This window comes from Equus asinus, chromosome 12, assembly GCF_041296235.1.
Source record: "Equus asinus isolate D_3611 breed Donkey chromosome 12, EquAss-T2T_v2, whole genome shotgun sequence".
NCBI classification, from domain to species: domain Eukaryota; kingdom Metazoa; phylum Chordata; class Mammalia; order Perissodactyla; family Equidae; genus Equus; species Equus asinus.
In genome coordinates this window covers 52,188,548-52,213,850 of record NC_091801.1, presented here as the reverse complement: position 1 = coordinate 52,213,850, position 25,303 = coordinate 52,188,548, and the positions used below count along the sequence as shown (strand labels likewise).

Sequence of the window (25,303 nt, the reverse complement as noted above, 5' to 3'; positions counted from 1 at the left end):
CTGGGGCTCCCTGGAGAGTCAGTGCCATGGTGGCTTTGGGGGGGAACACCAGCAAGAAGTAATGCCAGCTCAAAGTGCACTGCTAGATGGAAAATCTCAAAGAACCCAAGTGACGGGGCCACATGATCAGTGTGTCCCTTCGGTAAACCACTCAGCCAAGACCAGCCCAGGGAAGAAACTACAAGGTGAGGACCCAAGAAAATACTGGTTGAAAGCGGACAAGATTAGTGCATATTGGGATTTAACAAGCATCGGTGATACCCAGCCTAGACTGTATCATTTGGAGAAGGCAGCCAAGGTGGAGCCTCTCCAGAAGAGAGTGGAGGCAGCACTCCCAGGCTCCCATTTCTTCCCTGGAGCAGCAGGAGTCAGTGTCTGACTCCTCGTTACAGCTTGTCAGATGTCCCAAAAGCAGTTCCATTATGTTCTGAAGAAGAAGACATGGTAAAAAGAACTAAGCACCAGTAAGAATAGATACAAAAATGCATATCCCAATCTGAACTAGAGTCAGCCACTGGTGAGATAAATTCCAAGGATTTGGAACGGAGGAAGGACACCCTAGGATGACTTTGGGACTGATTATACTTTGAAAAGAAGGTGAAAAAGAACACGTGGCAAAGCCTGAGGGGAAAGCAGAGAGCTCTCATGCTCCAGTGAGGAGTCTTGACCCGCCACGACCCCTCACTGTTTCTAACACTAGTTAGGGAATTAGATGAAACCAGACCCCCTCCCCCATCACCACCAATTATTGTATCTGCTGATTAGACTGTGTGTTCAGAGTCTAATATGCTCAAAATTTCCTGTAGCAATAGCCAACATACTTTTGGGAGATTAGTTCTAACTCTCTGGGTCCACTGACAACAGAAGTCAAAACAGACTTTGCTTCTAATCCATGATCAATAACCAAAGCTTAGCACCACCTACCATATCGTTGCCTCCATTTTTTGAGCCCATCTTTGTGCCAGGCTCTTTATGTGCATTATCTTATCTAATCCTCACAACAACTCTGTGACATAGGTACTATTATTGTCTTTGCTCTTTAGATGAGGAAGTGAAGGCACAGAAAAATTAACTTGCAATAAGTCATAGTAGCTATTAAGCAGAGCGGAGATTAGAGGCCGGGTCTGACTGGCCCAGTGGCTGTCCTCTTAATCCCCATGCCATGTTGCCTCTAATCAGCCTGAAAGAAGTAAAAACCACATTGGAAGAGATACAGAAGCCCAAACTGGGCAGGATCCTTTCTTGAAAGGTAAAAGAAATTGTGCTAGTCCTGAAGCAAAGGAAGCCATAGTTCTAAAAGAAGTTGCCCATATTTAGCCTCTCTTATATCCACCTGCCTCTGGAGTTTGGGTTTAACAAGAGCCTGTGCTCTAAACCCAGGAGCAATCAGAAGTGTTCATCTTCAATCTGTCTTGTAAGCTGATGTGCAGGTGAAAGTGGTGAGAATAATGACAGCTCGCAGTTTGGGGACATTCACCACGTGACAGGTGTTACACTCCACTTTACACATATTGCCTCATTTATTCTTCTGACAACTTTATGAGGCTGGTACTTTCGAATCTCTGTTTTACAGATGGATATGCAGAGAAAATTGATATACAGAAAGGTTAATAACTTGCCTTAAGTCATATAGCCAGTAAGTAAAGGAACTGATATTCAAACCTGGGCAATTCGATTCCTGGGCCTGCGATCTTGAGCCTCCTTAAGAAGTTTCTTGTGGGGCTGGGCCCATGGCCGAGTGGTTAAATTCACATGGTCTGCTTCATGGCCAAGAGTTTCACCAGTCTGGATCCTGGGCCCAGACCCGGACTGCTCATCAAGCCACGCTGAGGCAGCATCCCACATAGCAGAACTAGAAGGATCTCCAACTAGAATATACAACTACTCTATACTGGGGCTTGGGGGAGAAGAAGGAAAAATTAAAAATTTTAAAAAAGAAAAGAAGTTTCCAGGGCCGATTCAAATAGCATGTTACATGACAGGGGTTTTTGTTTTCAGTGGAGATTCCAAATATTCTCACATTCTCTGCAGGACCCCCTGAGACGCGGTGCTCTGCCCCCTAGCCCTCCCTCCAGCTCCCGGATATATAAAAGACACTGGGAAATTCCCTGAGGGTTTGCAGAGGCAGGAAGTGAGGACTGCTTTGGGTAGGCTTATTTCCCTTCCCTTTGAGTCATCCCGCTATGGCAGAGGGCAAGGAGGTGATCACGTGCCTTGCCCTAGTAAGTCAAGTGAGGGGAGTTTCAAAATAACCCATTTAAGGAGCAAAACACATACTGTTCGGAGTCTGAAGGATGCAGGCACCTGTACCTCACTTACACCTGAGAAGTCTAAATGGGAGGAGTCTGGGGCTAGCCAAAGGAGCCTATGGCAGCCTAGTCCAGAGTAGGCGATCCCCAGAGAACCTCTGTAGCGACCTGGGAGAAAGAGTTAACACTGGACCTTTGCCATCCACAAAGGCCCCAAGCTGTAAGACTTTCCCTGTCCCTTGTCTGCCCTCTCTGACCCCTGTAACCAGGCCTGGAGAAGCCACAAGCAGTAGATGCTGAGAACTGGAGGAGCAAAGTCAGAGGAAGGAAGAGAAGAAGCTGACTATCCTCACCTGGTCCCGCCACAGTTTTCCTGGACCCAGACAGGACCCAGCTGGGAGAAAGGAGGAGTTTTAACTTATTTTTTCCAAAGACAAGACCCCAAGACAATTAGAATGAGGCATAATGCTCTTTAAAGCCCCAGATTGGAATAAGGTATATTTATAATGAAATTCTGCTCACTCCCTTGATAGCCAAATGATTTGAGCAAAAAACACTGTTCACTTTCAGTTTCCTTGAAGAAAGAAAAATGAAAATATGGGTTTCTTGTGAGGTTTAAATGAGATACTGCATGCTATCTCTTACATTACCTGACACGTGGTAAGCAATCAATAAAAAATATGTATTATTGTTATGACTGCCTGTGATGTCACATTTCACTCTCCCAGCAAGTCTGTCATAAGCTCAAGCAGTTTTCTGCAGAATAGTCTGCATTGCAATTCCAGTGTAGCGTAATAAAATGGTGTGGACTTTGGAGAAAGACAGACCTGAGCTCAGTTCTGCTTTTTCACTCATGGATTATGTGATCTCAAACACATTATTTACTTTCTGAGACATACTGGCTTCATTTAGATTTTCTCTGTCTTATTCACTACTTTTTTTTCTCCAGCACCTAGAATACTGTAGGGCAGAGACACTCAATAAATATTTATTGAATGAATTAATTCTTCCATAAAACTGTAATAAGAATACCTATCTCACACCGTGGTTTGGAGGATTAGAAGAGATAATGCATATGGCAAGATAATACATTGGCGTATTAATTTTCATCTTATTCTTGCTTCTCTAGGAAATTCCAAAATATGAAAAGCTCATTTTTTTTCTTTTTTTCCCTCCTCCTTCTCCCGTGTCCTAGCATAATAGGCCTCTGGCTTAGATTTCCTGGCCACAGAGGGCAAGAACTCCTTTGGTTGCATGAGTTGTCCTGAAGACAACCCGCACACAGGCCCATCTGGAAGGGCTGGACCCTGGGAAGGGAGTTATGGAGCAGAGATGGGGAGGAGGCAGGTGCTTTGAAGGAGAAGCGAGTGTCCCCGCCCCCAGGTACTGTGTAGACTGGAGACCTGGAGGAGAGCCAGAAACTTGCTCCCAAAGATGACAGAAGCCCTAATGGAGGTGCCTGATGGATGAGTGGGGGCTTAGCACCAAGGCTGGGAGGTCTGGGCAATGGCCCAGGGACTAAGCTGACAAAGAGAGAAGACACACAAAATAAGCATTTTATTAACAACAGACCAAAGGTTGGAGGTCTTTTCCAAGCCTCGCAGGTTATGTGAATCCTGAGGTTATGGTACTCTCTCAAGGGAAGGAAAGAAGCCTGTTTCTCACCAGCAAGAATTAAAACTGAATTTCTCACCAGCCCTGGCTGGCCTGGGCCAACTCGGATATAATTGGATTTAATAAAAAAAGAAACATGATGTTTGTTGCACATGAGTGTTGTGGAGCTAATTCATGTACGTCCTGTCTATGCACAGCTCCTGATCCAAGGTCTGATGCTTAGTACAAACTTTGCAGTTGCTGGTTTCCTCTTCTCACTGACCAGAGAATTCCATAATGGTCAAATTTGTTGATCTTGAAGATGATAAAAGAAGGCTCCGGCTCAAAACAGGAGCATCAAGTTGCAAAATAAGAAAGGTAATCTTTATTTTGCAACTTGAGTCAAGTTCTTTGACCTCATTATCTCTACTCCCTGCCACTCGACTCACACAGCCAGCTGGATGCTTCCCCGAAACTACTCCAGCCACTGTCTTTTTATTCCGTAAAGAATTATGCAGATACCCCTCTCTCCACCCTTTCCTTGATCCATCTTCCTGCCTGGAATATTCACCCTTCTTTCCATTCCTCTAAATCCTGTCCATCCTCCAAGTGTCACCTATCTTTCCTTTACAAAGACTTCCCAGTGCCTATCAATGACAGTGCTTGCACTTAATCCAGGCTCTATTCATTCAGACATGCTTCGTACTCAAATATTTATTCATTCATTTAACAACTACATTTTCAAGTGCCTAGTATAATCTAAGATCCATGAAAGCCAAAATTTTTTGCCTAATTTTTTCGCTGCTGTATTCTCAACACCTATTATAGTGGTTTATATTTAGTAGATGTCAATAAATATTTGTTGAGGCGCTGGCCCAGAAGCACAGCAGTTAAGTTCACAGGTTCTGCTTCGGCGGCCCAGGGTTCACTGGTTTGGTTCCCAAGTGCAGACGTGGCACCACTTGTCAGGCCATGCTGTGGCAGGCATCCCACATGTAAAGTAGAAGAAGATGGGCACGGATGTCAGCTCAGGGTCAGTCTTCCTCAGCAAAAAAAGGAAGATTGGCAGCAGATGTTAGATCAGGGCTAACAGTCTTCAAAAAAATGAATAAAAATAAATAAATATTTGTTGAATGAATAAATTCTGGGGATACAGTGGTGAATGAAAGAAGGTTCTTGTTCTTAATTGTGGTTGTCTTCTTAGTGACAACAATAGCAAGTTTTTCTTCTCCCTGACTCATATATGATATATCCACCAAGGTTCTGTTCTAGATATTCTTCTCTCTCTAAACCCACTCCAGTGGCAATGCTTTCCACTCCTGAAGCTTTAGCCATCATCTCTATGCAAGTGAATTTGTTTGATTAAGGGCTGAGTTTTCTTTTTCCGGGGGAAAAGATACAGATAACTTCTTTTCTGTCTCTATGAGTGGGCCTAAACCAGAGACATGCATCCTCAGGCAAAGGGTACAATCCAGCCTTCACACCACCAGCTAAGCTTCCAAAATACAGAGAAGAATGATCCACAACAGACAAGTTAGGATTGAGCTTTCTCACCACTCCAGGTGAATTCAACTCATACTGGCGGAGGAAAAGGAGTTTCAGGTGAGATTTTGGTGGGAGTAGGAGAGGAAGATTGTCCTGATATCCACAGCCAGAGGATCCGGCCAGAGGAGGAGTAGCACTTCCGTTAACAGTCCCAATGGTGTAACAATGACAGCTCAGCCAGGTATTTCATGTGGATTAACTTAGTTAATACAACCATCTGGATAGTATTGTTCCCAGCTTACAGGCAAAGAAACTGAGGCATAAAGACGTTCAGTAATATCCCCAATGTTTATGGAGTCTGTAAATACTGGGTTGGACCCAGGTGAAGCCAAAGAGAAAGATTTCAACCACTATGTCATATTGTCCTTGTAAATATGAAGTGACATTTGCCGGGAAGGGCAAAGCCTCTAGGCATAGGGTCATCCCAGACGTATCAAGACAGCCATTAGAAACAGATATTTCTAATCCTAACCTGCTTCCTAAATCCCGGACCGTGTTTATAACTGGGTTCTAAAGAATTTCACCAGATTGTTCCACCAGTGTGTTAAACTCAAAATGTCTAAAGATGAAATCATTATCTTGTCTTTCATTCCAGTTTCTCTTCCTGAGTTCTTTAGTCCTGTTAATGTTATCTCTACTTTTTCATTCACGTTGTCTGGAAGTATTAATATCTGCTTTTACGCCTCTCACTCCTATTCACTCTACCCCAAATTAATTATCATGTCCTATAGACTTGAGTTCTGTAATATCTTTAAAACACGACCCCTTAATTTGATTGCTACAGCTTCAGCCCTGGTTTCCATCCTTCACTGCGTAACAGCTATTACTCTTCCAGCTGTTTATCCGGTTTATCACCCTCTCTCAAATCTAGCCAGAAAAGCTTTATTATAGGAGTCTTTCTGGAGAACAAGTCTCATCACACTGCTACCCTATTCAAAAGTAAAACGTTCCATGACACCCCTCATGCCCGCCCCCCCCCCCCGCCGTAACTGCGTACCAAATTACAAACAAAATCCCTCCCCTGCCATTTATCTCCAAGACCCCTCCCAAGCCCTTTCTCCTATGGTTCCTTCCACAAACCAGATGCTTTGCCAAATGACTTTGTATGTATATTTTATCTCTGTGCTTTTGCTCAAATGCTCTCGTGTGCTCTTCTACCTATTGAAATCTTCCTCATCCATCAAGGCCCGCATCAAAGGAAGCTTCCGTGGTCTTCCCTGACCTTCTCTCTCCCTCATTTGATCTCCCATAACATTTCTTATCTTTGACAGCACTTCTGTCCTGAACTGCGCCCCTTGTCCTCAGTCTTGCTCCCTCCCATCCATACTCCACCCCGAGGCCAGAGTAACTTTTCAAAAATGCAAACCAACCCTGTCCAAATTCTTCACACACGCACACACACACACAGGCATCTGTATGTCTTCCTCGGGTTTTATTTTTCAGGGGTTGCAGAATCACCGATTGGCAGGGGGGATGGAGAGAGTGCACCACTCCAGACAGATCCATAAAGGTTCTTATTCTACTGCCAATCAACCGAATTGCTTTTGTGCTCCACCATCACTTTCAAAAGTATTTGCACACCAATCCACCCCGTATACCATCATTGTATTTATGTCATCCCTGTGCTCAGAAACTTCAATAGCCCCCTCGCCTTCCATTTACTTCTCAGTGTCTATTCTGTTCCAGTCCTCCACTGCTTTCCTACCTGTCTCCTGTTACGCTATGCTATGCCAATTCAACACTTTCCTCTGAGACTTTCCTCTGAAACTGTTCTGGCCTTTCCTTCTATCTGAAATGTCCTTGTCTCAGTCACCCCAGGTGTATGTGAACTCCCACTCCTCAGAACGCCTAGATCACTTTGTTCGCACCCCTTTCATGACACGTACCACATACTACTTTGTACCTTAGTTCTGTGATAAATGTATTACTCCATCACCAAGTTAGAAGTGCCTCTGTTAGACAACCAGCCCGTCCTGTTTCCTCAGTGTGGTGGCCACTTTTATAGGTCAACTTGGCTAGGCTATAGCTGCCCAGTTGCTCCATCAAATACTAGTCTAGACATTACTGTGAAGATATTTTGTAGATTTGATTAACATTTACAGTCAGTTTATGTTAAGTAAAGCAGATTACCCTCCATAATGTGGGTAGGCCTCATCCAATCAACTGAAGGCCTGAAGAGCAAAAACTGAGGATTCCCAGGGAAGAAGGAATTCTGCCTCAATATTATAACATTGAGGTCCTGCCTGCTGGCCTGCCCTGCAGATTTTGAACTCAAGACCACAACATTGACTTTCGCCTAAATTTCCAGTCTGCCTGCCTGTCCTAGAGATTTTGTACTTGCCAGCCCACATGATCATGTTGAGCAAATTCCTTAAAATAAATCAATCTCCCTCTCTTCCAATTGGTATAATTTCCTACATATATTCTATTTCTCTGAAGAACACTGACTGATATGCCCAACTTGGGGCACGTGGTTAGGTCACATTTAATTTTGTTTTCAGATCAACCAATTTAGATCCCTACTTCCATTTATCTCAATAATGCATTTCCTTCCTCAACGGCAAGTCTCTCCCCTATTCCCCAGCCACAAGATAAATCGAGAACTCCAATGGGCTGGAAAATTGTGCCTATCTTTTGAAAAGCCCCATTATCTGCATCCTAGGGTCTCTGCCAAAAACTGCCCTTAATCAGGCACTCCAGCAATTCTGAGCCGTCCCTTTCCACTGGTCATGCTCTGGCGACAAGAAACTTGCTGCTATGACAGGATTTCCTCAGGGTGTAGGGAAGGGCTGGGGTAACATCTCTCCGTCAGTCTTATTCTCAGCATTGCTCACAGCACACCATAACTGGCCTGGGCTTCCAAAACCATAAGCTGTTGTTGACCTACCTCTTTAAGTGTACACACACACACATATGCACACACACGCACACTCCTTGGCCAGGAGATGCTCTCACATTAGCCATGTCCTGATGCCCTGTGTCTATTTCAGATGAGGACGCTGACCCTGGCCACCACTCTAGACTCCTCCTTAAACTGAGTTTCTTCTTGAGGACTTCATTTGTAAACAGCTGTCCTCAATCATGGTCACTTCAACCCATCAGACATGTCATAGAACACTGAACCTCAAATGCAAAGGTATCAGTTCCCAGAATGCTCCTTGGTCCCTATCCAAATTTGCCCTACATATACATAACTAAAAGGCACTGCTGAAGTTGATCCTTTCCAAAACAAAGATGTTGTGTTCCAAAGTGAATTAGTATTTCCACCTGTAGCTACCAGTAACTTATTAATGGCAATTTTCTTGTTTTAAAATTGTTTCGAGTACCATTTGCCATGCATCTCCATCAGTTACTTCTCAGGAAATACATCTTGAATGAGTCGATAAATCAGTTCTCCTTCAGTGTATGCCTCCTGTCTTTTCCTTTCACTCTAGGCCTCAGGAATTTCTCCTACATCTGAGTACTGTAGAGTGTGGTATTTATATTTAATAAAAGTACATTGCAGTCTTATATTTGGCCTGTACATGTTGGGTGCATGTGGTTTAAGGCCCCTTGGAACTCAGGCAAGGGAGTCTGTACTTAATTTGGTAAGCAATGGGGAGCCATTTGCACCTGAGCACTTAATTTCAAAGTAATAAAAGACTAATTCTCTGCTTTATCAAGACTACAAATTCAGCGTACTATATACCAGGAGTTTTTGGAGCAAGGGATAGCTCTGTTAATTTTTTTCCTTTACAAGATGCTACCAGTAAGCCTTTCATGCCTGCAAGGCAGGATCAGAGTTTCTATAAACTCCTGTAGAAAACAGTTCCAGATTGGAAAATTTTCAAATACTCCTCATTTTTGCAAATCACATTTCAAAAGAGAAAGCATTTGCATATTCAAGGTGAAATTCCATGGAAGTATGCCTCATGCCCATTTTTATAGAGTAATTATTTCTAAATTTTTGAACCGGCACCACCTTCAAAATATGTCAGCTCAAACTGCACAATAGACATAGGTATTAATTAGCCAGGCCAATTATCCAGACTTGTTTAGACTAAATCAAGTGAAAAAACAGCTTCAATCTGTTGGATTTTTCTTGAACAACTAACAGTAAACCATGAACTTGTTATGACTAGTAAATTGCACAAAAACAATTTGCGACTAAGAAAGAGATTCTGTGTTCCCTGAATGCAGGTCCTTGCTCACAAAGCCCAGTCCACAGCCAACTCTGCCTCCAAAGGTACTTTGAAGAAAGGTCTTTCTGTCTCCTCACAGCAGAAAATCAATACTGCACGCTGGAGGGGAAGATGGAGAGTTCAAACGCCCTCTTCACATGGGTGAGTAAACACCACCTCCGTGCCGGGGATGGTGCAGCACAGAGCTGCAGGCTGAAAGACAGATTCCAAATAAAACCCTTCCCTAAGCAAAGTGGCAAGGCGAGTGCTCAGCCTCGAAGCTGGCACCGCAGAGCCCTCTGCCTCGTATAATTTCATTTCTGTGCAACTGCGGATCAGTGTGCGCCTGCAAAATTGCATAATGTGCCATTTACCCAGCTGTTATTCCAGCAACCCTATTCTTTGCACTCCGATTTCCCTGCCTGCCTAATAGATCCACAGGAAGGGAAGGAGGGAGAGGCAAAGTTTTCACCATCACACTGTGTTGTCAGTATCTCCTTCATCTCAAACTGCCTGTCCCTCCCACAGTTAGAGAAAATCATAGGCCTCAAAGCTTCAACTAATAGGAGTTTTGCAGGGGTTCTTCTTGACACAGCTCTCACCACTTTGTGAGAAAGATATGTTTTTCATGTCCTTTGTGTCTTAACCTGGTTACGTCTCCTTCTCCTCAGGACTAAAACAAAGCTTCCTTTCCTCTCCGCTTCTCCCTTGCTGCTGCCCCATTTCTCCTGAATTGCTCTGATGTTTCTGGCTTCTCCCCACATTGAGTCAGATCTGAGTACGGGTTGCACAAGCTTCTAACGTCATCACGAAATACTAAAGGTAGGCAGCCTCTGACAGCTTGCAGCAGCCCACATCCCCAGGCTAGTACTTTTCCGCTACAATGATCACAAAAGATAAGACGTCGTTCCAATGTTCCTATGCTGGGAACAGTCTAAAAGCAGGGCTTTGAAAATACAAAACATTGCTAGCTCTCAGGGACAAAATTCACATCTTCCTTTGTGCCACGACAAAGCTCTTCAACACTCGGGGAGAAGGGAGCCCTAATTACTCAGTGAACTCCAGATGAGCTGTGAGACGCACAAAAGGGAGCTGGTGCATAACAATGCGGATGGGGGACTGCACCCTGGGTGAATCGGGAGTCAAAAAAATGTCCTTTCCCACCGGAACTCCTGAGCCCTGTTCAGAGGGAACCCCTTACTTTTTTCTACCGATCTTTTTCACTATTAACTAAACCAGAATGTAAAATAATTTCTGAAATATTAATCTCTCTAAATATGCTATTTAGTTTATAGCATGTGACTAAAATAAGGGAAAGCATGTGTGTTCTCGGATTTACACAGCAGACATGTGTTGGGAGAAGGGGACAAATTATATTTTACAAATCAAATCAAAGTTCCGGGGGCTTCGTTAGTTAAAGACACATAACATTTCTGGTAATGTGGTTTTTCTCATGCGTTTTTTTAAAGTAGCAACATAATTTTCTCATTTTAAAATGAGCAGAGTAGGGTATTTCTTTAAATAGAAAATTTCGAAAATTTTCCTAGATTCCTGTCCATCCACTGCAGAGCTCATTAAGGGTAGATTTTGAATAATCTACCTCCAAGTTCTGGAATAATCCCAGATGTAACTTCTGCATCCCACAAAAGCCCTTAAGTTTTACGTACTCAAGAAACTGGCGCAAGCCTGCTTTCGATTGGAGCACACCTTTCATAGCTGTCCTTGCAGGACTGTGTCGCTTACACAGAGCTGCTCTCTCTCTTACGGCACAAATGTAAATGTGGGGAATATGTGGGACACTCCAGGCCCTCTCATCCCGATGGCTCAGCCACCCTCTTCTCTCTCTCTCTCTCCCTCGCTCCCTCTGCTCTTTCTCTCTCTCCAACCCTCTCTCTCTCTTTCAAATATAGATTTTAATTCACTTTAATAGTGAATTTCCTAACAATTAGGGCCTTCTAAAATGAAATAAGCATACTTTTGAACAATTTTCTTCTAAGCGAAGGTATTCCGTACAATCTGGATGACCACTCATAGGTATGTTGCAGAAGTACCTTAGAGATTAAAGCTGGTGTTAACCAACCAGTAAGATGATTATTTTTAAGTTTGTGTGTGTGCATGTGTACGTATTATTTTTAATGTGATAAAATACACTTAACATAAAAATTACCATTGGGACATTTAGTACATTCACAGTGCTATGCAACCATCACCACTGTCTAGTTCCAGAACATTTTCACCACCCGAAAAGGAAACCTGTCCCCATTAAGCAGTCACTCCCCATCCTCCCTGCCCTCGCTTCCCAGCAGCCCCTGGCAACCAGTAATCTGTTTTCTATCTTTTTCTATGGATTTGTCTGTTCTGGATATTTCATATAAATGAATGAAATCATATGGTATGTGGTCTTTTGTGTCTGGTTTCATTCTCTTGGCATCGGCAATGCTTCTGGGTACAAATCATCTCTAGTTAATTGCTTTGAGATCTTTCATTTCCATCCTTTCTTCCCTTCCCAGGTGCTCACCCGTGTTGTTTGCATCTTATTCGGTGTGAAATCGCTGGTCCCAGATTGCCACCCCCGTGGAGCTCCTCAAGGGCACCACACTGACAACCCTTCTGCCATCATTCGTTTCAGGTGTGACTGGGGCCGCCTGTGAAGCTGGAAGAGCAGCAAATCACCCTCAAACTTTTCCAGGGTTTTTATATTTTAAAATAAGATGTGAGAGGCGCTTTTTCCCTTCTTGACAAATTTAACTGATAATTAGCTAGTAACAGAAAATCTCCCCTGAAGCGTCACAACGTGCTTGTACTTTACAGAGCCGCCCTCAGATCTGCACCACAGATCAGCTCCAAGTAGAACGCTTGCTTGTGGCTGAAAGAGCTGGCACCGCTCACCTCAATCCAGACATTCGCCCAGAAGTATAGTAGGCACATTGCATCTGCATTTCCTTTTGGTTAACAGAAGCAACGTAAGAAAGAGCGGACTGTGGCATTCTGGTGACAGTGCTGGACTCCAAGGGAGCAGAACCGGGTTCAAATCACATTGCTGCCGTTTATTAGCCACATAACCATGAGCAACTCGTGGAAGAACCTAAGCCTTAGGTTCAAAAGGCAAGGTGTTTGAAACAGTGGCTAAGCTCTCCCAGATTGTTGCCAAGATCAAAGCCGAGAAAACAATTACAAACAGGAGAGCTCTTTGTAAACTGTGACCACGTTCCCCAACGTCCGCTGGCATGTAAGCATCACGGAGGCAGGAACTCTGTTATATTTTCTGCTTCCATGCCTAATGCATCGCTCAAGACATAGCAAACACTTGGTAAGATTTCAATGAATTAGTGAAAGAAAAAATAGTGTTATTCTAATCAGTAACCAGGGCCACACAATTAGCCTTCAATGAGTATCATCTGTAGATAACTATCAAGATTATTTTTATGCATGGTAACCAAGTTATTACAAGGTAGTGTCTTATCCTGTTACATTTCTTCCAAATAGTCTTAGGAAACAAGAAACATTGTTCTACTAACTTAGAGAATAGGAAGGGAAAGATGGCTTCAGTTTGAGATGGGCTCTTGTTATGAGACTAAAATCTGACTCAAAATTTACCCCTTCCGGGATTCGTTCTTCTTGTCTCCACCCACACTGTGATGATGCTTCTGCTTCCTGTCCCCATCACAAAGGAGATTTCCTGCCTAGCGTGTGTAACGTTGTGAATGTTGTGGTTTCAAGTCTAGACGCTTCTCCCCGATGGAACTGGCTAACTGCCCCCTCTCTGCCTCCCTTGGTCCTCCCTTTTTTCCCCTCCTTTCATTCTTTTCTTCTTTCTTTCCTGTTTCAGTAGTAATTTTTAATTTTTTAGTTTTTAAACAAACTTTTTGAGGCATAAATAATATTTTAATGTAAATTCCTGATATTGTATTATTTCACCCTAAATACTTCCAATTTTACCATTTTTGTAAAAAAAAGATATTTTGTCATACCTCCACTATGCTGTTGTTACACCTAACAAAATAGCAATAATTTCTCTTTTCAGATAGTACCCACTTCACATTTAAATTTCTCTAAAAGACTCAAAATGTCCTTTTATATTTGGTTTCCTTTATTCATGGTCCACAAGCAGCCTTAGTGTACTGGGGGCGGGAACTTGGCATTTTGTCACTTTACTTCTTGGCCTTCGTGCAGCTGGTACTTACTGTTCAGCAGGCACTCAGGGAAGGGTTCTTTTCATGGAACAGACATGTATTGACCCCCTCCATGTGCCAAGCAATGTCTTAATTGCTACCAATGCAAATATAAATAAGACACGCATTTTGTCATCAAAACCTCAAAATTTGGGTGAGCCAAGATGAAGATGGAGGTAAATGAAGGCAGACAATCAAGGTGAATCTATCAAGCCTAGATTCTGCTATTTTTCCTTCCAAAAAGGCTTTGTGGTGGAGTCTGATGAGTTTTCCTAATAGCAGCATCAATTTATCATTTCATGTAGCTAAAACCACCAATTTAAAGTTCCATGGTGTGAGCAATACTTCAGAAAGTTTGCTGAACGCTCCTTATTTTTTTCTGTTGTTGGTTCAGACTCTTTATGTTTTAGTTTCAGAAAGAAACTGGATAAATATTAGGTCACCCTGCTCAATGGCAAAATAACCCATCATTCAGTGGTCTTCTGTCATCTACAAGATAAAGGGCCCCATCCTTAAGCAGCCTGCCAGACCCTCTATAATCCAGCCTTGCCTACTTCTCCAGATTCATCTCCCACCTCACATCTTAGGCTCCACCAAAACTGAACAGCTAACACTACCCCACTCCAAAATCTTCCTATATTCATCCCATGACTTAAATCCTTGGCCTCCTGCAGGCCACTGGTCATGCTGTTCCTCTGCAAGGAATGCTCCACCTGCCTCTTTCATATCCTCTGCCCCCTTCACTAGGCCCATTTACATCATTTAAAACTCAGTTCAGGTGTCCTTTCCTCCAGGAAGCCTTCCATGACTCCCTTGAACTTGGCTGGGGACCGCTCCTTGAGCTTCTAGGGCACCATGTATAAATCTCGTTTAGCATAGCATGTTGTGCTGAAATAATCTGCTAATAGTCCGGCGTCTCCTTACATCCTTCCCCTTAGACCTGACATGACCCTCTCCAGGACCAAGATTATGTGTCCTGCATTTTAGTTTCTCTAGGGTGCAGCCAAGGCCTGGCAACAGGAAGCACTCAAGAATTCTTTGGGAAGAATTACTAGAAGATGACAATGGGAATTAGGTAGACAGTTACAAAAATTTATGAGATAAAGATTATGATGTTCTTCTCAACCACTTTAGGATGTTGGAGCTGGAAAGATGTAAAGGAATGTTCTTGTGTAACCTTCTTCTTTGGCAGTAGAGGAAAGCAAAGTTTAGAGAGGGCATCTGCATGAGTGTCCATGGACACCTAAGTGTGTCACTCAAAGTCCCAACAGAAAAGAGACGACATGCTTGAATTAGATAATTCCAGGAGGTGTGTTTGTTTCTTTTACAAAAGGACTATTTACAAAAGTAGGGATGAGGTGCCGGGGAACCACAAGAGATAGTTGAGTAACATGACACTAGAAACAGCAGAGGAGCTAGTAACCATTCCTAGGGCTAGGGTGCTCAACTTGTCCCTGTTCACCAGGACTGTCCCAGTTTTAAAACTCAAAATCCCATGTCTTGGGAACACCCTCAGTTCCAGCAAAGTGGGATGGTTGATCAGCCTACCTAGTGCTGAGGTGGAAAGGAAGGGAGTGGTTATTAAAACCTGAAAAGAAAGACAATCCTCTTACAAAGAAGGAGTGATCTTCAAACAAGGCTACCTTTCACCCAGAGTGACCTCACAGAGAAGAGGCCTGGGAAACAGAAACCCTGACCTCACTCTCCTCCCTCCTAAACACCTGCAGAAGCTCTGTGTTGGGCTCCCCATGAGCCAAAGCCAACCAGAAGCCAGGTCCACATTGGTCAGCCTCCCAGGGCAGAGAGCGGGACAGAGAAGGGTGGAGGGTGCACCTGCAACAGCCAACAGAGTGCCAGCCCAGCCAGTAGGCACATGGAAGAGCCCAACAAAGAGGCCCAACTTCCCATCCAGTAGGGACCTCACAGATCTTAATGCAAGTAACATGATGGTATTACTCAAACCTGCAAACCCTCTCCATGATCTTCAAACATTTCCAACAAAATGGGGGTGGGCGAGAAGGATGCCTTTAAATTCTTATGCTCCCCTCTCGCTCTCAGCCCGTCTTCAGTGTACTCATCACCTTGCCATCCCAAGGATGTTATCTCTAGTCTGCACTGCACAGACCCAGATGTAAGATGCAGCCCTTTCCTCAAATTCCTCAAAAAACATCCATTCACAAAAGGCAGTTTTTGTATTTATTGGATTGTATTGGAGATTTGGAGGGAGACCGAAGAAGAGTTTATATTGCAAAGAACTTCAAGTTGAACAAGACGTCCTTGTGCTCGAAGCCTTTCAGCCCGTCCGACCACCTGAGCACTTCATGGGCTCCCTGATGGTCTTTAGTTCCTCAGCTCACACCGTGTCCTCATACCTCTGCCCCATCTTCCGCCTCTGCTCGCATATCCTCCTTCAACAGCACAAAAGTGCCCCTTGTGTTGCCGTTTCCTTCTGGGCCTCTGCAGGACCAGTCAACACCCAAGCCCTCGAGATTTCCCCTCTTCCCCAAGAGACATCCTAGAAGCCTCTGCCTACCAGCGCCAGCTCCCTTTCTGTGATGAATCCTGCTGCTAGCTGTCGGTTGAGAAGTTTTTCACCTCCTGTTGTACATTATCCTAGAGAAAGCAGTGATTTTGATGTAATCCTTTGAGAACTTTATTAATCAACTTGCATAAAAGCCCGTATCAATGGCTATCTTGTCTCGTGGAGTTCAGTTCTTCCTCTGAACATGTCACAGTGCGTTACCCTGCTCAGAGTTAGCATATTCGAACATCTTGTAGTCATTGGAGTAGTGCAGCCATGGCATACTGAGCTCGTCTTTTTCTTTCAAAGGCTGATTCAGGTAGCTTAGGACTCAGCTCTTTAAAATTACATTGAGATGAATCTTACTGCACACAAGCTGCCAGTCTAAATGTAATTTTGATTCCAAAATCCTATAAGTTCTGTATCTTAAAGAGTATATTCAAAATGCCATCTGTACACCTAGGCCTTTTACTAACATTCTGTTTTCCCTTAATGTAGGTGCTGTTGTGAACAAAAGGCCCAGGCCTTCCAAGAATGCTCAGAATCTCAGAGGGAAGCTTGCTTTTCAACACTGAGAGACTGACTGGACCCAGAAAGTCAAAGGGAAGTGGATGACCCTGGCTCGGGGTGCTGGGCACCTGCTCCCAGGTTACGCTGTTTCTTTTGTAGATAATGAGAATGCACCCACTCAGTTTGACTCCGAGGTGGAGAAGGATCTAAAGGAGACTCCGGGGTTAAAGAGCTGGGACAAATCCAGTTGTTGTTAAGTCACTGAAGTCACAGAGAATGGGATTTCAGACCTTCTGCATTGTTTTGCCTTAATCTGGACCTCAATATCAGATAGATACATTCATCTTTAGAACCTACTCCCAGCCTTGCTTTTGCTGTCTTCTTTGCTAGATTTGGTCAATTTTAGAGATTCTCATCAACTAAACATAATTTGAAATTGTGTCTCTTCCTATGCTGTTATTCACACATCCTATTGTTCAGTTGTAGAAGTACTTTGTGTTTCTTTAACTTTATAAACTACATATACAGAGTTAGAGAGGCATAAAGGAAGAGGATTCTGCTAGAGAGCATTCTTAGGCTTTAGCATTATCTCTCTCAAGTGCATGAACTTTGGTGATGGAGCTTTAGTTGCTATTGAGCTGCTTTTAACCATAGTTATAGAAACACCACTGGAAACACCTACCACTAAGGAAACGATAAATGTCCTTATGGTTCAAGTGCCTCTTAGTCGGGTTTATTATGTCAAAGTGCTGCATCTGGCATCTCTGCAATTCTCTTGAAGAGAGACCTTTTCCATAGGGTCACAAAATGGCTGCTATAGCTACAGCCATCTCACATGGCTAAGAATCTAAGGCTGGAAACAGGTGGGTAGTCAGGGCAATTTAGAGAGCACTGTCCTTGAATACTTCTCTCGGTTTATCAATGAGGAAAAATCCTTCCCAGAAATTCCCCCACCCCCAATACCCTTCCTTTACCATCTCATTGGCCTGAACCAGATTTAGTTTCCAGGGAGGCTGGGAAAGTGGCTAATTTTATCAGACTTTATGTGGTAGGCAGACAATGGAGAAGGTATTTAGGCATAGTTGGGACAGTTGCTGTTCCTGAAAACCTCACATTACCAAATGAGACCTCGCAAGGGAACATTCTCTAGAGCACCTATATTTAAACCTTTATCAGAGCCTCATGACTCTGTAATAATCTAGAAGTGTATAGCAAATCAAGCAGCATCCTGCGTAATTCAAATGGTGACTAGGAGAAAACCCTTCCTATAAGGAAATAATTCAAAAAGAAAACCAGAGAATGGGATACAGGAGAAGATTCAGAAGTGCTTAATGTTGCCAACCAAATGGTATCATAGGCCTTTCATCATCCAGGAGATCACTTACTAATAAACCAACAGTGGAAGCCGGAGCAACAATTCTTTCACAAAATCATAACATGACCTGAATTAGGAGTAGGTTGTCCTGATGAATTTAAACCAGAAAACTATTTGGTAAAAGTTCATGCATCTCCCCTTTCAGATACCTCCCAGCCCTCCCAGGAGCCACTCTCGAGTCTGAGCACACCCAGCAGGTTTTGTGCATACAGCTGAGTTAGTCAATGCAGAAATTAAGCTCCAGCTTAATAATAAGCATTTGGTGACTTGTAGAGACATGTATCAGGAAGAAATGTCACCAACTTGGCAGACATAAATGTCTGAAAGAAAACATTCCAACAGAATGTACTGAAACACACAAAATCTGAGCCACGAGCCAGGCTTTCTGAGGCAATTCAAGCATATCCAGAGGGTAGGAAGATGGGAGAGAGAAAAAAATATACAATACTTAAAATAAAATTCCAAATGAATCCCTCTTCATTGGTAGGTGGAAATGCCACATCTGGGGTTATGGGAAATGTCACATATCTGCTGAGCAAATCTAGGTTAGATGTACAACAAAAGCTTTTTGATTGACTGGTAATAAGATTTTTTTCTACCAACAAATATCCATCAGCTTCTTAACTTGCTCACCCTGATCAGAGATAAATGCGATTAAATCCAGGTGTATAATATTTCCCCTTGCAGTTTAACAGCCAAATATACTGCTGTTCATTTAGCTGATAGACGTGGAGCCAGCGGAGAACCACCAGAGGGCTGTTCTCTCCTTTGTTCCCTGGCCACTCGAGGAACACAGGAAACTGAGGTGAAAAGGTGAGCGCATACGAAGCAACCACCTTAGAGCCCAGGATGGAGAGGACAGGGCCTTGTGCGAGAGGCAGTGCAGCAATCCCACCAGCAGGAGAGGCCACAGCAGTCCAGCCTGGGGCCCCCAGGAGCCTCCAAGCAGTGCTTGCAGCCCAGAGCCTCTGGGTACCCAGGCACTCAGCTCCACTGGGAAACTGGTGACAGAGGGGCTGCTCCTGGCCCAGTCCAAGTAGAGTGGAGACCCTAACCAGTGGTTCTCAACCAGGGACATTTCGCCCCCTGCAGGGGATATTTAGCAACGTCTGGAGATATTTTTCGTTGCCATAACTGGGGTGGGAGGTGCTGCTGGCATCCAGTGGGCAGAAGCTCGGGATGCTGCTAAGCATCTTAAAATGCACAGGTCCACCCCCAAGAAAGAATCACCCAGTCCCTAATGTCAATAGTGCCAGGCTGGGAAGCCCTGCCCCAAACCATGAAAGAGGGAAGCTGGGCCTGGAAAGGGGAAGAGCTGCATGTTACTCTTCTCATTGTCATCAGCATTCAGCTAGTTATATTGAAAATAATACACACATGTTACTCATCTCTTTGTCATCAGCATTCAGTTAGTTATAATGAAAATAATACACTCATTCTAAACCCAGCTCTCCCACTAACATACTTGAAAAGCTTGAACTTGATCAGATCCCTTCGTCTCACTCTGCTTCAATTTCCTCACCTGTAAATTGGGGATGCTGACAATATCTACCTAATGGTGTTGCTGTAAATAATTCATGTCTTATTTTCTGAGCTTCATTATGGTCTTCTGCTAATACTATTTATCTCCTGGAATTTTTCAAGAACAAGATGAAATAATGCATGTGAATTTGTTATGGAACTTTAAAACACTACACAAATATAAGGCAGAAAGGATTTGAAAGCTGTCTCTGTGCTTCATATATAAATGCTAATGTTTTGGAGAGAAAAAAGGCAGTGTGCCTATTTTTTTATTGACAGTTTCTATTCATTAAAGTAGGATGGCTAAGTTATAAGACTACATATTCCCCTCTCCACTGCCCATGGAAGAGAGTAAAGGTTTCTTCAGTTGTATTTGTTAAAATAGCAGGGAGCTGGCCCGGTGGTGTAGTGGTTAAGTTCGGCGTGCTCCACTTCAGCAGCTTGGGTTGGGATCCCAGGCACAGACCTACACCACTCGTCAACCATGCTGTGGTGGGGACCCACATACAAAAAAGAGGATTGGCAACAGATGTTAGCTTAGGGCAAATCTTCCTCAGCAAAAAAAATAAAAGAAGGCTCAGTTTTGAGACCTCCTCTTTGTTCTGCCTACATCCATTCCCTAGGTAAACTCACCAATCTCAAGACTTCAGTACCAGCCTACCACTATCTTCTCCAGTGCAGACCACTCCTCTGAAATACAGACTCATAGACTGTCATTTAAATATCTCATTGTTCAAAACTATTCAGTTTATCCTGATTGTCCCTAAATAGTAACTCCATCCTTCTAACTGCTCAGACAAAAAATGTAGGAGTCATCCGTGGCTCCCCCTTTCTCACGTCTCACATTCATCAGATCAGTAAATATGTCTAGAATTGAACTACTTCCTGCCCCACCCCCACCACCAAATTTATCTTGATCCAAGCTACCACCATCTTTCCCCTGGATTACGGTAGTAGTTTCCAAATGGCCTCCCTACAGCTGATGTTCAACAGATCAGCCAGAGTCACCCTATTGTGAAATAAGTCAGATCTTATCAGTCCTCTGGCGAAATCCCTGCAATGTTCCCCATCGTCCTCAGAATAAAAGCTACTGTCCTTGCAGCATCCTGAAAGTTCCCACCTGTCCGGCCTCTCCCTTACCTATTTGGCCTTATCTCTCACTTTTCTCCTACTCCACTCTTCTCTAGCCTCTCTAGCCCTTCGTGGTGGCCTTCACATTAGGTCTCCCTTACCTGGAACACTCCACCCTCATGTCAGGGCTCCTATGTCACCTCCCCACTGTTCTACTTCAAATTGCAGCCTCCCCCACCCAACACTTGCTTTTACCCTTCTCTGCTTTGTTCTTCTCCATAGTAATCTTTTGCATCTGACATGCTCCTTATGTTACCTAATTATTGTTTTGACTCTCTTCCCCCACTAGAATGGAAAAAGCTCCAGGATGGTAAGAATTTTTGCCTTTTTGTTCATTACTTAATTCCCAGCAACTCCATCAGTGTTTGCTGCATAGTAGGCACTCAATAAGTTTTCTTAAATAAATAAATGAATGAATGGACTGTTAGAACGCACACACACATACACACATCTCCCAATGATAAACAATAATTCTTAGAGGGATAGTTTAATTTTATGTAAGAAAAGGAAAACTGTTGACTAATGCAACCTGATCTGTATAGACTTCCCATCAGAGCATGGATATGCCATACAACACTGGTTTGCAGATTCATATCAGTCCCCCTTTCCTGTTTCCACACAATATCCAGAAATCTGCAGATACAAATAAAAGACCCAGAATACATGCCCAGCAGAAACTATGCTCTACCACCTTCATTTGCAGAAAAACCTGGTGTAAGTCTGTAGTTAAAATTTTCCTGGGGCCAGCCTGGTGGCTCAGTGGGTAAGTGCACACCTTCCACTTTGGCGGCCCGGGGTTTGCCGGTTCGGATCTGGGTGTGCACCCACACACTGCTTGTCAAGCCATGCTGTGGTAGGCATCCCACATATACAAAGCAGAGGAAGATGGGCACGGATGTTAGCTCAGGGTCAGTCTTCCTCAGCAAAAGGAGGAGGATTGGTGGCAGATGTGAGCTCAGGGCTAATCTTCCTCAAAAAACAAACAAACAAAAAAACCTTTCCTTTCCTTCAGACAGATGAAATTCTTTAGCAGAGTGCTTTCTCCAATGCTCCCCAAACTCTGTCAGCTGAAGGGTTATAGGGTAAGAATTTATTTTTCGGTTGTCTAGAGAAAGTATTCAAGGTGTTGGGATGGAAGGAGGGTTCTTGTAGATGTGTATAATCTGGCCCCAGCTCTGTTTAGATCACGAATTTTAACTAAGAGACCTCGACAGATCACCTGCTTCAATCCCAACAAGTTAACTGTGTGCCCTGGGCTCCGTGTGGTGCAGTGTAGTTATTTAGATCTTGGGGTCAGGTTTCTTAACCTCTCCAAGCCTCTGTTTGCTCGTGTGCAAAACTGAAATAGTCATACCGTCTTAGTACCTCCCAGGATTGGAGATGGCCCTCTCTCAGGACCGAGCCTTACTTTATTTCCTTTAGAGCAGAGAGGAGGATGTTGAAGGACTCCAGGAGCCAGAGACTAGTCTAAGAAGTTTTCTCTCCCTTTATTTCCCATCCAAGAAGATGCTATAAAAATTCAGAGATTGCCCTCCCTGCTCCCATCTGTCTGCCAAAGTTGGAATACTTTGCTGTCCCGCAGTCCCAAGCCTCTGAACTGGAACAGCTCGCTTGGTCAGAGAAGGACCCAGAGGAGTTTGCCTACAACCCTCACACCTAAAACACAACCCAGCAACAGCTTTGAAGGCAGAGGATGCTCTGGCCCTTTAACAGATTCCTGAGTGGAAATGGTGGGCCAATGGAGACAGCCAGTCATATCTCTCTCCCATCATTTGGGATATATTTATTTTTTGTTGTTCTGTTTTTTAATAGAGACATGGAAAGTACAGTAACATACTTTTAGAGAAAGGGAATTTTCCCAGGAAATTTGCAAACATTGCATGTTTTTTCTTTTTTTACCATATATGGTCTGTCTTCTTGAAAAAGGCACATGAATCTTTATAGTATCTTCACTAAGAAAAGCAGCAATCGTCACACAGCCTGTTAACTCTTTCTGCTTTCTAGGAAGAAAAAGAAAAGATAAAGAAATTCACGGTGAGTATTTGTGGTGGAGGTGGAGGCAGGGAGATGCTTAAAGCCCATGAAGTGGATTTCACCATGGAAGCTAAATAATAATTACATATTTCTTAGGATCCTATGAGGTTTTAGTGAAATCAATATATAGATGCACAGCACGGTGCCTAAGCACTCTGCGCTTAATAGACGCTGGTTCCCTTCTGTTCCTTTCTCTTATATCAGAATAATGGCTAATGAAGTTGAATACTTCAACCACTCCCTAATATATCTTACTGCCCCGAAAAAATGAGGGCAAACATAATGATGCCCTTTATTTAAGCAGCCAACAAGAGTGGGTGAGGCACGTGCTGGCAGAGACAGGATTTATTCCAATACATGCACATGATGTCATATGGACAAGTTAGGAAAGTCACAAGTGAAAACTGGGCTATTAAGACACTTTTGTAGCCATAGAAATGATTAAATTATTCTTCATTTATAAAGAAGCAATTAAATCATACATCCATACCAGGAAAGCAGATATTACCAAGATTGAGATAGATCTCGATGTAGAAATTTGATCCGATTTTACATATACACATATGTATGATATACACATATGACATATGTATGCCTGCATCTTGTATGATAAGTGTGTTTACCGGAAAGGGCACAGTTTAAGTGGTTAAACGTGGCACGTCTGATTGGAGGAGAAAAGTGGAGTGTCACTTTTATGTTATACACGTGGCAAAAACATTTAATTATCACGGACTATCCATACGCTCCTCCAATTTTCCATTTTCTCATGCAGTTAGCTGGGATCATGTGATTGGTTCCTGCCCTTGAAATGCGAGCAGAAGTGACATACATCACTTTCTGTCTGAGATGTTTAAAGCTGTGAGTCCTCCAAGTGATCTCCTACCACAAAATGGAAGCAATCTCCTACCACAAAATGGTCACTAGGTTACCCACTTTCCCGCGGGGTGCCTAACTTGAACCAAAAATGTTCAAGACTACATGAGTGTGTATGTTGAGTGAGTGTATATGTGGGGGGGGGGGGTTATTGTCTAAAGCCACTGAGATTTGGGAGGTAATTAACGTAGCATATTACTTATCTATTAGACATAATAAATTACCCCACAAGCTGAGCAGCTAGAAGCAACAAACATATCTCACTGGTCAAGAACTCACTGGTTCTGACTGAGGACCCTGCATGAGGCTGCAAGCAAGGTTTTGGCCAAGGCTGTAGAGCCTGCATCTCAAGGCTCTACTGGGCTAGAGCATCTGCTTCCAAGTCCATTCATGTGGCTGTGGCAAGTCTCAGCTCTTTGGTGGCCATTGGCTCCAAAGAGTCACCCGGGGCTTCCCCAGAGCGAGAGATTTAAGAGAGAGAGAGAGATCCCAACATAGAAGTCAGAGTCTTTAGAACCTAATTTCAGAAGTGACATCCCATCACTTCTGCCTTCTTACAAGTGAGTCACTAAATCCAGCCCACGCTCAGGAGCATGGGAATTTCCAGACTGTGAATATCAGCAGCTGGCTCACTGGGGCTATCTCAGAGGCTGGCGACCACCTGCAGCATAGCCTACCCTGAACAATGCAATGTTCTTCTCCACTGTTTGACACTTTTTACAGCAAGCATGAGTTACTATTATAATATAAAAGCCGAAGATTAAAACCTTGTATACCATTTTTTTTAAAAAAAGCTACCTAGCTAGAATCTCAGAAGTCCTTTTCTTTCCAAAAAAAAAAAAAAACACAAAAAAACAAAAAACGAAATAGCTACCTAATATGACAGCCAGAAGATAAAATTATCTATTGTGCTTCTACTGAAGGTAAGCCATTACTCTCAGGGTCTTAAAGGCACCTCGTGGAAGCGACTCATTTTACCCCTGCTCCATTTGTCACACTAAAGACATTTCCTCTGCTACAATCTAAACTGCTGGGAGGGCCCCTGAGCATTTGCTCCAGAAAAACACTTTCCTCTCCATTTCCTAGAGTTAATTGTATAGAGCAGCAGGCTCTGAAGTGAAAATACAGGGTAAACCAGAGAGTAGCTCCCTTATGGAGTCAAGTCCCCAAAGTTTACACCGAGCTTTGGAAGTGCTGCCTCTCAGCCATTAGCTACAGATGTGCTCACAGCTGCTACTGTATAGACACCTCGCTGTTTACCTTCATCTGGGCCATAGCTCTTCCAGATTCTAAGGTAATAAGGCAACCAGGAGGTCAGGCTCAACTAGGACCTGTCAGCTCACCAAGCCGGCAGGATTTGGGCCAATCTTACAGGATTATCACTCATCTCAGGTGTCTGTCTTTCTTGATGAAACTAGAAAGGAAGAAAGTGAATATAATTACATAGTGAATGCCTTTAAACAAAGGGTAAGGATAAAAATTTCAAGGGGTTTTCTCTATATTTGGAAGGAAAGAACTAAACAGGCAAGAGCTCACAGACTCTTTAGTGAGAGAAAATTTGAAGATACAAATTAGCTGATAAAGGAGACAGGATCTAGGAGATAAGAAGTAAGATCAAA

At 43.4% G+C, this 25,303-nt stretch overlaps 1 long non-coding RNA gene across 1 annotated transcript; it reads left to right on the top strand.

Annotated features, from left to right (window-relative positions):
- The first annotated feature begins 9,546 nt into the window (after positions 1-9,546).
- LOC139039851 (uncharacterized) lies at positions 9,547-19,988 on the top strand. Its single transcript, XR_011493056.1, has 3 exons — positions 9,547-9,709; positions 12,058-12,857; positions 16,739-19,988. It is a non-coding gene; the product is annotated as an uncharacterized lncRNA (long non-coding RNA).
- The last annotated feature ends 5,315 nt before the right edge of the window (positions 19,989-25,303 follow it).